We start from the raw sequence: 14,436 nt of genomic DNA on the forward strand, positions 1-14,436 counted from the left end.
TTCCGGGGACTTCCGGGATTCCTCGGCGGCGAAGTGGGATCCTTGGATGAGAGAGTATGACTGGGAACAGACCTCCTCTCCCTCCTACGTTCCGGTAGCCACTAAAACGATCCATATGGTCAAGGCGATGAGAGAGTCGAGATCCATGGTCAGCTCCCGAGCTCGTCTTTAACCTCCTCTGATAATCCATGAAGGAACGTGTCGAACAGGGATTCCGGGTTCCAGGCACTCTCGACGGCCAATGTGTGGAAATCGGCCACATAGTCTGACAAACTACGGGAGTCTTGACATAATAGGAGTAGCTTCTGAGCAGCCTCTCTCACGGACAATGGAGAGATGTTCCTCCATGAACAGACTGAAGCACACACTGGATTGTTCCTCTCACACCGCCGTAGCCCAGGAGAGAGCCCTCCCAGACATCAGTGTTATACGGTACTTGGGAAGCCGTGGTATTGCTCCCTCAATGTATTGCGTTCTGCCAAGGTCTGGAATCCTTCCATAAGATTTTGAAGTCACTCCTTGTGTCTTCCAATGGTGGCTCCACTGAAGGAGAAGGCGTTGCGGCGCTGGTCCGAGTCTGCTGGGTCAGTCATGGCCAGTTCGTACTAACAAGACTCCGGATAAGACCCAGATGGAGACAGTTAGAAACTGAATTGTTTATTACAAAACAGGGGGCAGGAAAATGGCAGGTCAAGGGCAGGCAGATGTCAATAATCCAAGGCAGCGTCAATCAGGGACAGAACGGCAGGCAGGCTCAGGGTCAGGGCAGGCAGAATGGTCAGAAAACAGAAACTAGAGATACGGGAAAACACGCTGGTAAGACTTGGCAAGACAAGACAAACTGGCAACAGACCAACAGAAAACGCAGTTATAGGTACACGGGATAATGGGGAAATCTAATAGGGCTATCTTCTGTATACCACCCCTACTACCTTAAAAAGGAAATAAATTCCACAAATGAACTTTTAACAAGGCACACCTGTTAATTGATATGCATTCCAGATGACTACCTTGTGAAGTTGGTTGAGAGAATGCCAAGAGTGTGCAACGCTGTCATCAAGGCAAAGGGTGGCTACTTTGAAAAGTCTCAAATAGAAAATATATTTTGATTTGTTTTACTTCTTGACGCTACCCATCCTGTTACCGGGATCATTTTAGCATAGCGCCACAGTCAATATTACAAAACAATATTCATATTCATGAAATCACAAGTGCAATATTGCAAAACACAGTTTAGCCTTTTGTTAATCCACCTGTCGTCTCAGATTTTGAAATTATGCTTTACAGTGAAAGCAATCCAAGCATTTGTGTAAGTTTATTGATAGCAAAGCATAACATTATGTACACTAAGCATTAAGTAGCTAGGTCATGAAAATCAGAAAAGCAATCAAATTAATCATTTACTTTTGATCTTTGGATGTTTTCACTCACGAGACTTCCAGTTACACAACAAATGTTCCTTTTGTTCCATAAAGATTATTTTTATACCCAAAATACCTCAGTTTGTTTGTTGCGTTATGTTCAGAAATTCACAGGAAAAAGCGGTCACGACAACACAGACGTATATTCCATATAATGTCCACAGAAACATGTCAAACGTTTTTTATAATCAATCCTCAGGTTGTTTTTAAAATATATATCAACCGGGTGTGTAGGTTTTTCAAAAACACAGGAGGAAACAATGGCGCAAAACTCACTCTGAGAGCCCCCACCTATCCACTTATGCAATGTGATCTTTCACGCTCATTTTTCAAAATAAAAGCCTTAAACTATGTCTAAAGTCTGTTGACACATTAGGGAAGCCATAGAAAAGGAATCTGGTTGATATCCTTTAAATGGAGGATAGGCATGCACAGGAACAGAGGTTTCAAAATAAGAGGCACTTCCTGATTGGATTTTCCTCAGGTTTTCGCCTGCAATATCAGTTCTGTTATACTCACAGACAATATTTTTACAGGTTTGGAAACTTTAGAGTGTTTTCTATCCTAATCTGACAATTATATGCATATTCTATTTTCTGTGGCTGAGAAATAGTCCGTTTCAAATGGGTACGTTTTTTTTCTCTCCAAAAACAAAAATACTGCCCCCTACACGCAAAATGTTAACACTTCGTTGGTTACTACATGATTCCATATGTTATTTCATAGTTTTGATGTCTTCACTATTATTCTACAATGTAGAAAATAGTATAAATAACGAAAAACCATTGAATGAGTAGGTGTCTGGTACTGTATGTGATTGTATACAAATGTAAGCAAGGTTTGAAATTATTATTTTTTTAATCAAATATATCTGTTTGGGCTTCTTGCGGTCAATTTGCAGTATTCAAATTATTTGTAATTATGCGTTGTGCCTTGGTGGTAATAAAGAGTTTAAGATACAAGAAAAATGACTAAAGCACAAAACAATGGGAAAGTAAAAAGGGTGAGTACTGAATGACTAATAAAATAACTGATAGAGGACTGATAGAAAAAAAGTGAGGTAAGAAACTGAAAATTTTATTTTTACTGAGGTGAGATGCTGAAAATACCTCCTGTCTCCACACCTCTACGTGGAGGTGAGGTTTCCCCCCTCATCTCATTTACACGTTGCTCTGGTGTTGGGTGTAGAGCTAGGTTTCTGCTCGGATCGTGACCTTACCAGCACTACTCTCTCTCTCTATCGCTCTCTTACTTTTTCTCTCTAGCTCTCCCTCTCTCTCTTTCATCCTCTCTCTCTTTCTCACACACTCAAAGTGTTGGATTGAAACAGACTGACCAGGCCCTGTAGAACTTGTATGCATGGGACACTGGCTGGCTGGCTGGCTGGCTGACTGGCTGGCTGGCTGTCTAACTGGATGGCTTAGTGACTGACTGGCTGTCTGACTATATATATATAGAGAGCTGTTGGATAGCGATCATGTTTCAAAATAAATATTTTTAACTTGATTATAGAGGGAAATGCAGTTAGTTTAAGTCCCTGTGAGTATTTTTCACAATTTATGATTTATTCCTTTAATTCTAGTGTTAGTGTATCCTGGTCTTTGAAGCTGTCAGAAGCCTATTCAACTCTCTATGCTTTAATAGCAGTGTTGTAAACAACCCTTGACCTACTTGTCATTCGATCGAGGGCTTTTATATTACCTGGTATTAGTATTGTGTCTAATACACAGTACACACCACAGAGGTTGTCTGATGAAACAAGCCTATGTATTCTATAGGTCACCATTTCTATACAGAATGATCCTTCCCAACCAAGACCTAGTGGGGTCATTATCCTAAGCCTCCACTGCAGATGTTGTGCATTAGTCAGGTTTGGTTCAAAAGTGACCTATGGTTAGAATAGGTTAGGAGAAAAAAAATATATTCCTGATGTATACAGTAACATAAGATATTCCTTTTCAACTGTCATTGATTGCCCTAGATTTTGGTCTGACACACATCTGAAGCAGCCATCTCTGGCTAAGACAAACATCTCTGCAGAACAGACCTATTTCCTGTCATTCTGCCAGCCAGCTCTGGATAACATAAACATCGCTGGAGAGCAGTAGGTCTGTCTGCCTGTCTGCCTGTCTGCCTGTCTGCCTGCCTGCCTGCCTGCCTGCCTGCCTGCCTGCCTGCCTGCCTCCTCTCAGTCCTGTTGTCTCCTGCCTATAATGTGTTCAGCAGGCAGACCGAGACAGGCCTCTCCTGAAATCAACACAGCCATGAAGGCAGCTGTAGACATGTCAATGCTAATTGCAGCTTGTCCTCCCTCCTTCTGGAGGCTCGAAGGGCCACACAAAGAGCAGCTGTAACATGCGGAGGCCTAAGAGGAAGAAATTGTCCTGCCTCCCTGGACACCTACACACACTCTTGCTGGAGACAGAGGACAGAGCTTAACACACACACACACACCATATAGACACACATTCACATCGACCCCCTACTGTCTCTCTGTAGTGGGTGCCAATTGAAAAGCCTGGGAATGTGATTTGTTGTAGTACCCTACTGAAGTGCCTGGGGTGAGTTATCTAGTATCCTATTGAATGTAAAGCAATTTCAGTTGGAGAAAAACTCCATATGGAACTAATTATTGTTATTTTGTTATGAAATAGGCCGGGGTTGTTACTCCCTGACCTTAGAGCTTTTTATGTCTCGATTTTGGTTTGGTCATGGTGTGATTTGGGTGGGCATTCTATGTTTTGGCAGGGTATGGTTCTCAATCAGGGACAGCTGTCTATCGTTGTCTCTTATTGGGAACCATACTTTGGTAGCTTTTTCCCACAGGGTTTTTGTAGGTAGTTATTTTCTGTTTTGTGTTTCTACACCTGACAGGACTGTTTCGGTTTTCGTTCATTCTTTGTTATTTAGTGTTCAGTTGAAATAAGAGTATGAACACTTACCACTCTGCGCTTTGGTCCACACCTTCTTCAACAGACGATCATTACAGAACTACCCACCACAAACGGACCAAGCAGCGTGGTAACGAGGAGCAGGGGGTTCAGGACTCCTGGACTTGGGAGGAGATGTTGGATGGGACCCTGGAGACAGGCTGGGGAATATCGACGCCCGAAGGAAGAACTAGAGGCAGCTAAAGCTGAGAGGTGGCGATATGAGGCAAGGCAGCGCAGCAGCACGAGAGGCAGCCTGAATCCGCCAATCTCCCCATGTGCCTCCCCCAAAATCTTTTGGCGGAGTCAGGTGATAGACCTGAGCCAACTCCCCGTGCTTACTGGAAGCAGCGTGGTACTGGTCAGGCACCGTGTTATGCGATGAAGTGCACGGTGTCTCCAGTGCACGCTCATAGCGCGGAGTGCTATATGCCAGCCACCCGCAAATGCCATGCGAGAGTGGGCATGCAGCCAGGGCGGATTGTGCCAGCTCAGCGCGTTTGGTCTCCGGTGCGCCGTTTCGGCCCAGGGTATCCTGCACCGGCTCTGCATACTGTGTCTCCGGGGCCCTGGGAGGGTTCAGTGTCGCCCTATGCCTGCGCTCCGCCCGTGCCGGGCGAAAGTGGGCATTGAGCCTAATGGAGAGGTGCGAGTGTTAAGCACCAGATCTCCAGTGCTCCCCCACAGCCCGGTTCGTCCTGTGCCTGCACTCTGGAGGGGCCGGGCTAAAGTGGGCATTCAGCCTGGAGGAGTGGTGCCAGAGCTCCAGTGCTCCCCCACAGCCCAGTTGATCCGGTGCCTCCTCCACGCACCAGGCCTCCTGTAGGTCTCCCCACGCACCAGGCTGTCTCTGCGTCTCCTCCGTCCAGTGTCGCCCTCCAGTCAGGAGCGTCCAGAGGCGCCCTTCGGTCCGGAGCGTCCAGCGTCCTCTACGAGGGTCCCCAGTCCGGGGTCAGCGGCGAGGGTCCCCGCTCTAGAGGCGCCACCTAAGTGGGCCAAGCCAGGGGTGGAGTGGGGTCTACGTCCCTCACCGCACCTTTGGGGGGGAAGGGGGGTACTGTCACGCCCTAACCTTAGAGCTTTTTACGTCTCTATTTTGGTTTGGTCAGGGTGTGATTTGGGTGGGTATTCTATGTTCCTTTTTGGATTTCTTTGTTTTGGCCGGGTGTGGTTCTCAATCAGGGACAGCTGTCTATCGTTGTCTCTGACCGGGAACCATATTTGGGTAGCTTTTTCCCACAGGGTTTTTGTGGGAAGTTATTTTCTGTTTTGTGTTTCTGCACCTGACAGGACTGTTCCGGTTTCCGTTCATTCTCTTTGTGATTTTTGTTATTTAGTGTTCAGTTGAAATAAGAGTATGAACACTTACCACGCTGCATTACAGGGGTTGAGTACAAGAGGGAGAGATTCCACATGAGATAATGGCCGTCATTGTAAATAAGAACAAATTCTTAACTGACTAGCCTAGTTAAATCAAGGTTAAATACAATTGTGTAGGGAGACAAAGACAGGATGAGTGGGAGTGATCTACAAGTGGAGGAGCAGGGAGAGAGAAAGATAGAAGGCAAGCAGGGTGAAGTGAGAGCGATAACAACTGTTGACAAAGGGCCGTCTTGTGCATGCACACGTCTCCTTACCCACGTCAGAACAATCATAACTGCTGTGTTGTTATGTTGACATGGTATGAGGACTTACCAATCCTCCCACCCTATGGCAGTGTTTACCTGACACCAGTCAACATGTGACCGGTGATATGGAAGAGAGGTGTGTGTGTGTGTGTGTGTGTGTGTGTGTGTGTGTGTGTGTGTGTGTGTGTGTGTGTGTGTGTGTGTGTGTGTGTGTGTGTGTGTGTGTGTGTGTGTGTGTGTGTGTGTGTGTGTGTGTGTGTGTGTGTGTGTGTGTGTGTGTGTGTGTGTGTGTGTGTGTGTGTGTGTGGCCCCTCAATATAGTTGTTGAGACTGGGATTCTACTAAAGGCAGTGGGTTATTTCAAGAGAACTGAATACTGACAGAGACATAGAGGGAGAGATAGAAGAGGGAGTGGGTCGTTTGGACTCATGTTTGCTTACCAGAGGTGTTTTTTCATCCGTTGCCATAGAAACAGCAGCTCGATGTGTGCATTTGTGTGTGCATATATTTGTTGGAAATGTGTGTAGAAATGAATGTGCACATTGTGCTGTTTTTTTTCGTGTGTGTTGTGCTCAATTCAGAATTAGTTGAGAATGCCTCATAAATTTAAATTAAATAATTTAATTTAACTTTGTAGTAGTAAACAGGATACAAAATTTGAATGAAAGGAAATTGAATTCAGTGAAATTCAATTAAATTAAAATGCCGCTATTCTATATAAGGTGTAGTCTACAGCCGTGACCAAAAGTTTTGAGAATGACACAAATATTAATATCCACAAAGTTTGCTGCTTCAGTGTCTTTAGATATTTTTGTCAGATGCTACAATGGAATACTGAAATATAATTACAAGCATTTCATAAGTGTCAACGGCGTTTATGGACAATTACATGAAGTTGATGCAAAGAGTCAATATTTGCAGTGTTGACCCTTCTTTTTCAAGACCTCTGCAATCCGCCCTGGCATGCTGTCAATGAACTTCTGGGCCACATCCTGACTGATGGCGGCCCATGTTTGCATAATCAATGCTTGGAGTTTGTCAGAATTTGTGGGGTTTTGTTTGTCCACCCACCTTTTGAGGATTGACCACAAGTTCTCAATGGGATTAAGGTCTGGAGAGTTTCCTGGCAATGGACCCAAAATATCGATGTTATGTTCCCCGAGCCACTTAGTTATCACTTTTGACCTTATGACAAGGTGCTCCATCATGCTGGAAAAGGCATCGTTCGTCACCAAACTGTTCCTGGATGGTTGGGAGAAGTTGCGCGTGTTTCCTTGCAGGTAACCATGGTTGACAGAGGAAGAACAATGATTCCAAGCACCACTCTCCTTTTGAAGCTTCCAGTCTGTTATTTGAACTCAGTCAGCATGACAGAGTGACCTCCAGCCTGGACCTCATCAACATTTACACCTGTGTTAACAAGATAATCACTTACATGATGTCAGCTGGTCCTTTTGTGGCAGGGCTGAAATGCAGTGGAAATGTTTTTTGGGGATTCAGTTAATTTGCATGGCATAGGGACTTTGCAATTTAATTGCAATTCATCTGATCACTCTTCATAACATTCTGGAGTATATGCAAATTGCCATCATACAAACTGAGACAGCAGACTTTGTGAAAATTAATTCTCAAAACCTTTGGCCACAACTGTATACACCCCGTGGCCAGTTTATTAGGTACACCCGTCTTGTAATGGGTCAGACCCCCCCTTTGCCTCCAGAACAGCCTGAATTATTTGGGAATGTAAAGGTTGCTAAATTGGTATCAAAGGACTTAACATTCCCCACACCGTTACGCCTCCGCCACCAGCCTGTACCATTGACACCAGGCAGGATGGGGCCATGGGCTCATGCTGCTTACGCCAAATCCTAACTCTGCCATCAGCATGACATAACAGGAACCGGGATTCGTCAGACCAGGGGATGTTTTTATTCTCCTTCCTTATGATGGTGTGCCCTCTGGAGCTGACTCTTCTTGTTTTTAACTGATAGGAGTGGAACACGGTGTGGTCGTCTGCTGACATAGCCCATCCGTGACAAGGACCGATGCGTTCCGAGATGCCGTTCTACAGCCCACTGTTCTACTGCACCGTTATTTGCATGTTTGTGGCCCACCTGTTAGCTTGCACAATGTTTTGCCATTGTCCTTTGACCTCTCATTAAGGAGCTGTTTTCATCCACAGGACTGCCGCCGACTCATTCTCAATCAACCCTAGATACTGGAACTGGCGCACCTGGCACCGACGATCATACCATGCCATACCAGACCATACCATACCATACCAGTCCGTACCATACCATGCCATACCAGACCAGACCAGACCAGACCATGCCATACCATACCATACCATGCCATGCCATACCATACCAGACCATACCATGCCATACCATGCCATACCAGACCATACCATGCCATACCAGACCATACCATGCCATACCATACCAGACCATGCCATGCCAGACCATGCCATACCAGACCATACCATGCCATACCAGACCATACCATACCATGCCATACCAAACCATACCATGCCATACCAGACCAGACCATGCCATGCCATGCCATACCATACCATACCATGCCATACCAGACCATACCATGCCATACCAGACCATACCATACCATACCAGACCATACCATGCCATGCCATACCATGCCATGCCATACCAGACCATACCATACCATGCCATACCATGCCATACCATGCCATACCAGACCAGACCAAACCATGCCATGCCATGCCAGACCATACCATGCCATGCCATGCCATACCAGACCAGACCAGACCAGACCAGACCAGACCCGACCAGACCAGACCAGACCATACCAGACCAGACCATACCATGCTCAAAGTCGCTTAGATCACTTGTTTGGCCCATTCTAACGTTCAGTCAAACATTAACTGAATGACTCGATGCCTGCTTTATACAGCGTGAAATGGATCGCTAAAAAGAGTGACCCATTTTCGTGAACAGGGTGGTGTACCTAATAAATCTTGTACATCAAACATCCAAACAGGTTGTTGTATACACGAACATACAATATTGTTGAATCAGTTGATTTTCAGGTCAAACTGTTAAAATAAATGATCAAGGAAAACAAAACCTGTATGCGAATATTCTACATTATTATATTTCATGAATCACTTACATTTTGTTCAATATGGGTAAAATACTAAATGTCCCATTTGTTTAATCTTGAAGTTGACCCTGAGGCCTTCAAAAAGAAGCCAGACGAATTAAATGGTTGGTGGAAATATAATTAGTTATTCTAAGGTTAAATGTGTGTGTGTGTGTGTGTGTGTGTGTGTGTGTGTGTGTGTCAGGAAGCAAATTCAGGGAGTGAGTGTTTTTAAGAAATAAAATACAATGAACATGAAACACAAACAAGGCACCAAAATGAAAACAGAGTCAATAACACCTGAGGTTAGAACCAAGGGGAGTGACAGATGTAGGGAAGATAATCAAGGAGGTGATGGAGTCCAGGTGAGTGTCATGAGTCACAGCTGCGCGAGACGATGGTGACAGGTGTGTGGGATAATCAGCAGCCTGATGAACTAGAGGCCGGAGAGGGAGTATATGTGACAGAGTGTAATTTATTTTAATTGCACTGAATTAAATCATTCTTCCGGCCACTCATATTCAAATTCTGCATCCTGCGGGATATGGCCAATTTAATTTGAATTTCAACTCATGAGTTGAAGGGGGTCAATTCCAAAATTCTGAACTGAGCCCAACCCAGGTGTGTCTTGTGTGCTATAAGAGTGTGAGACATGGGATGTAATTCTGCATGTCACTCGTGTAGCCCAGAGCATGCAAAACAGAACTACAGCAGTCACCATGACAAAAGACAGACAGACACACAGACACACAGGCAGCCAGTATGTACAGAGAGAAAGCTGTTCTTGTGTCCAGCCATGCTCCAGATGAAACTAGCAAACAGGTCAGGGCCATCTGAACTGCATGATGTCTGATGAAAACAGCCCTGTGCTTTCTGAGGTGGAACATTACAAAGTAAATGGCCTATGAGGTTTTATCTGTTTTTAGTTGTTGACACAAATAGAAATAAATACTTTAGCTGTGCAAAAAACAAGTGAGAAATCTGTTGTGACGATAGTACAAGGACTCCCTCCAGTGGACAAAAGCGGCACTAGAAAAGAGTTGATCCTGACCATGTGATCTGAGCAGTAGAACTTTTGGGTGTGAATATATAATTCATTTACTGTCTCTCTCTTCCCCTTCTCCCAGGCAGCAGTTGCAGGGTCTCTGATCCTGAGGAGATGACGGAAGTGGTAGAGCCCAAGCTGGACTTTGCATCCTCGGGTCGCTCGGGGAGAAGGAACGCCCTACCTGACATCCTGGGGTCACCGGCTGGGGTCAACCCCACTGACCTTCCACTCAAACTGGCCGAGCTCAACCTCACAGGTGGGTTAGCTCAGCCTGACAGCCTGACTCAAATCCATGAAGCTCCACCACACAACCACTGTCTCGTGGCCAGGTTCCAGGCTGTCTTCGCAAAGAGCCGTTTAACCCCACGGGTCTTTCCTGGTTAAATAAAGATGAAATGAGGTGAGAAATGATAACTAACTGCAGTCCTATGTGTCTGTCTCTCTGTGTCTAGATGTTCAGGGAGAAGCCCAGTCTCCCACGGCGGAGGAGGCCCCACCCCCTCCAGAGAGCTCTGAGGAGAATGAGGGATCATAAGGCTGCCTGGTGGGGGTCTAACTAGCCCCAATGTTTACCTCTTGTGAGGCTGATGAGAACTGTAGGAGAGGAATGGATGGGTAGGACGATACAGAAAGACCCATGAAGGAGTGGTGGGCCCGTTTGAACAGCAACTGAGCTGCAGACAGTGAGTGATGAGCAGAGAAAGGGTGGGAGAGAAGGTTAGAAGGATGGACAGAGAACCGTCTCTATCACACAATCTGAAAAGACTCAAGAAGAGCGTTGGTGTGTGTGTGCGGGTGGACAGATCACCTCTACTCCCACACACACTGCCATGAGAAACAAAGGACATACGCTGATTATATACTGCTGTGCAAAACGGAGAACTCTCAATTGAAAAGAAATGCCAAATGTCCTGCTGATGTCTATAACAGGTCGGAAGATGGGTGGATCCTAGTGGCCTCTAGGGGTTCTGAGCTTTCTGATTGTTCTGGAACATATAAGGGGATAACGTACTAGAAATGTTTGAAGAACGAGGGGCGAGTGGGTTAACTGTAACAAGGGGCAGCTGGCTTCCTCTTTCACACAGACATTTGATGTAAGTATGAATTCCAATCTGAGACTTTAATGCGGATGGCAGCGCGGTGTGTACAGCAGATATGGGTTTCTAAACGTTGTTAGTGGTTTTGATGACAACCAATGGGGCTATCATGCTAATGGGTTGAGATGAAGACAATGACTGATGTGTTTGTGACCTGAAGTGTTGATGTGTTTGTTTGCAAAGGTTAGCTAGAAGCTGATGCTAATGTTATGAGTAGGTTGGACAATCCAATCCTTGTCTTTTAAACATTCCTGACATCAACCTAAAAGGGTTTCTCACTGCCAACCATGTCCTGTTAAAACACTCCTCTGCTGTTGGTGTATTTCTATCCCGGATTCATCCCAGCTCAGACTTTCTCTGTTTCCATCTACGTGGGCCGGCACCCGTGTCTCACTGAACCATGGCTCCAGTGGACCTGCACTCACTTGGAGCCGGAGCCAGGCCGCTGGTACTTCTCAGATGGCATTTCCATAACAATGGCTCACTGTGAACTTTAACACCTTCTCACCAAGCTGCTGTTTGGATTGTGCATCGGTTGTTGAATTCTGCTCTTCACACGTCCTCAGTGTCAGCACAATAGCTATGGAAACACACTGGCTAGAATAACATAAGGGTGTATACACTCTTGTAACATTGGTGTCATGGTTGAAAAAAACAGCATGTGACAACTGCTGTTGTGTTAATCTATTCAGCTCAAGGCTGTCTTTCGTTAAAAGGCTTTCTGTTTTCCCAGACTCCTCTGAAATGTGCCTGGTAGCAGTTTACATGGAAACCTGTTGTGTTGTGTTCTATAGCTCTGTGTGAAGTGTTTTTCAACAGTATTTGGGCCATTGACACATACATGTAAACACCTATTTTTTTTTTTTGGTTTAGTAGAAGACGTGCCGACCAGGTGTGTACAGCACAGAGAAATGTCACATTTCTAACCAGAACAATACTAAATGCAATGTTACCGACGTATACGCTCAAAGACGAATACCACCCACGCCCACAGCAAGGCCTTGGAGATGGAACGCTTGTGCACATGTTTCCCAGTGTGGTCGGCATATGCCTGTGGTCTGGGCATGGGAGCAAGCACCAAGCAACACCGCCACCAAAGTGTTGCATCACGTCTGGGGATGGCAGCATCCTTTCTGCCTCCTTCTGCTCCACTCAGCCATGGATGGACTGGGACCATAAATCAGCCCCGGCATTTGTAACACACAGGCCCTTTTTTTCCCTGGAGGCCCCTATTGTTAGCCAAATAATGGTCATTCTGCATTTAAAAAACAACAATTTAGACAAGCCCACTTGGCTAAAGATGGACCATCTGGCCTTTTCCCGAACTGCCCTATGGCCAGTCCGTGCCTGCACTACGCTGCCGGTCTGAGAGGACTTCAGTCTCTTACTCATCAAAACCATAGAGCTAGAAATGCATGATCGCAACTGACTGATGATACAGTTTGAATATGAACACTGAGGACCAGATGCACGGTGAACAGAAGGACATATACAGTACTTAGTAATGCCAATATATATATATATATATATATATATATATATATACTGTTTAACACAGTACATAATACCAGTTATTACACTGCTGTATATATTGTGCTATTACACATGGAAGAGTTTATTTACTATATGTACATATTCGTATAGTGAATAAACATTCACTATACAACACAAGAGACTGAACATTCTGTATTATCAATCGTCTTTCTATGAAATGTTTGGGCTGTGGGTATCTATGTGTTGTTTTGTCTCAAACGCAAGCAGCTGAGGCTCTAATTCGTAATGCACTGCACTGATTACTGGAATCGTTCATGTGATAACTCAAGGTAAATGTTTATTCTATGGGGAGGGAAATCTGAGGTGTGTCTCGTAGTGTCATCTGTTCTCAGTGGTGGTATGTGCAGTACATTTTCGTTAGCAGAATTCCACATGTCGATTCTGTCAGGTGGGTAGGCAACATGCCATAATAAATCCACAAAGCTTTCCCTAGATTATTGGCGTTGGGTGTTTTCTTTCGACGCCAGCGATGGTTCGACAACTTTAGTCCTGCTGCAAACCCAGGAGTAACATTCTGTTGAGCATATTGGAAGGTTTATTGGATCACCTAGATACCTAGTTGGAAAATGTCATTATTTTAGTAAAACACCCACTGGACCTAACTGGTTCCAAAGACATTACAAGCAGCTTGTCAGTGATGCTGTGTGGTTGTGTAATATAATATAGTACTGTATGTCCACCAGGGGGAACCATTTCCTCACTAACCATCCAAACTTCAGCATGTCGGCTTGATGTGAGAGTCTCTTTGTTATGTCTGGGGCACAAAGAGACATTGTCTGGAATAATAGGCGTAACCAGATCGAACACAAATATTTTCTGTCTTAACTCATTGACTGTCAAAGACCTAGAGCATGTTAGACTACTACTGCACATGCATGGTTCGCCCCCAATCCTTCAAATATCATTTTCATCACAACCAATGAAAATGGTTGGATGCTGAGTGTTGAGGTGCTGACACACCCTGTGTTGTCCTGATGATTGCTCTAGTCTAGAAAGTGAATATGTTCTGCTAGGATCTAACACCTCTATTTTCTGCCTGCCTGTCTGCCTGCCTGCCTGCCTGCCTGCCTGCCTGCCTTGCCTGCCTTGTCTGCCTGTCTGTCTGCCTGCCTGGATTACATCAGCCAACACAGCCTTACAGACAACAATTAAAACATCACCCATCTATCACCTATAATAACAGCTAGTGCCAAGCTAGGTCCTCCTCCTCCTCTCTCTGCCACACCACCTAAGTCCCTCGCCTGTGCCGTTGCCATGTAACTTGTTGCTAGGTAACCAGGGTGAAGCCTTGCCCCAGTGTATTGTATTGATCCTCCCAAGCCAAAGGGACACATTCATATTTGAGGAGTTGCCTGTGTCTTTCTGCAGTAAAGAGTGGAGCAAAGCATTGTCCCATTTTTAACTCCGGGGATATCCATGTTGTGTGTGCGGGCAAGATAAGCAGCCTGGGATGGAGACTATCAGTACTAAGACTGAGGGAGGAAGGGAAGGAATGGGCATGATATATATGCTGTGTAGAGGAGAGATGTAATGATCATGTAAGTGTACGATTACTAGGGCACTGACACTTCTCCAAATAAGAGTTGATCAGTTATCAGATGTCCAAGAATCTATGACCACACCAGCGCTAACTCGAAA

General features: G+C 45.2%; 1 long non-coding RNA gene across 1 annotated transcript in view; it reads left to right on the forward strand.

Annotated features, from left to right (window-relative positions):
* The window catches only part of LOC124012921, a 38,213-nt gene extending 25,442 nt beyond the window's left edge, over positions 1-12,771 (forward strand). The window contains exons 4-5 of the long non-coding RNA XR_006834794.1: positions 10,227-10,403; positions 10,600-12,771. This is a non-coding gene — a long non-coding RNA (uncharacterized LOC124012921). The remainder of the gene's footprint in view (positions 1-10,226; positions 10,404-10,599) is intronic.
* Positions 12,772-14,436: the final 1,665 nt, after the last annotated feature.

The sequence above is a fragment of the Oncorhynchus gorbuscha genome, linkage group LG24 (genome assembly GCF_021184085.1).
Source record: "Oncorhynchus gorbuscha isolate QuinsamMale2020 ecotype Even-year linkage group LG24, OgorEven_v1.0, whole genome shotgun sequence".
NCBI classification, from domain to species: Eukaryota; Metazoa; Chordata; class Actinopteri; order Salmoniformes; family Salmonidae; genus Oncorhynchus; species Oncorhynchus gorbuscha.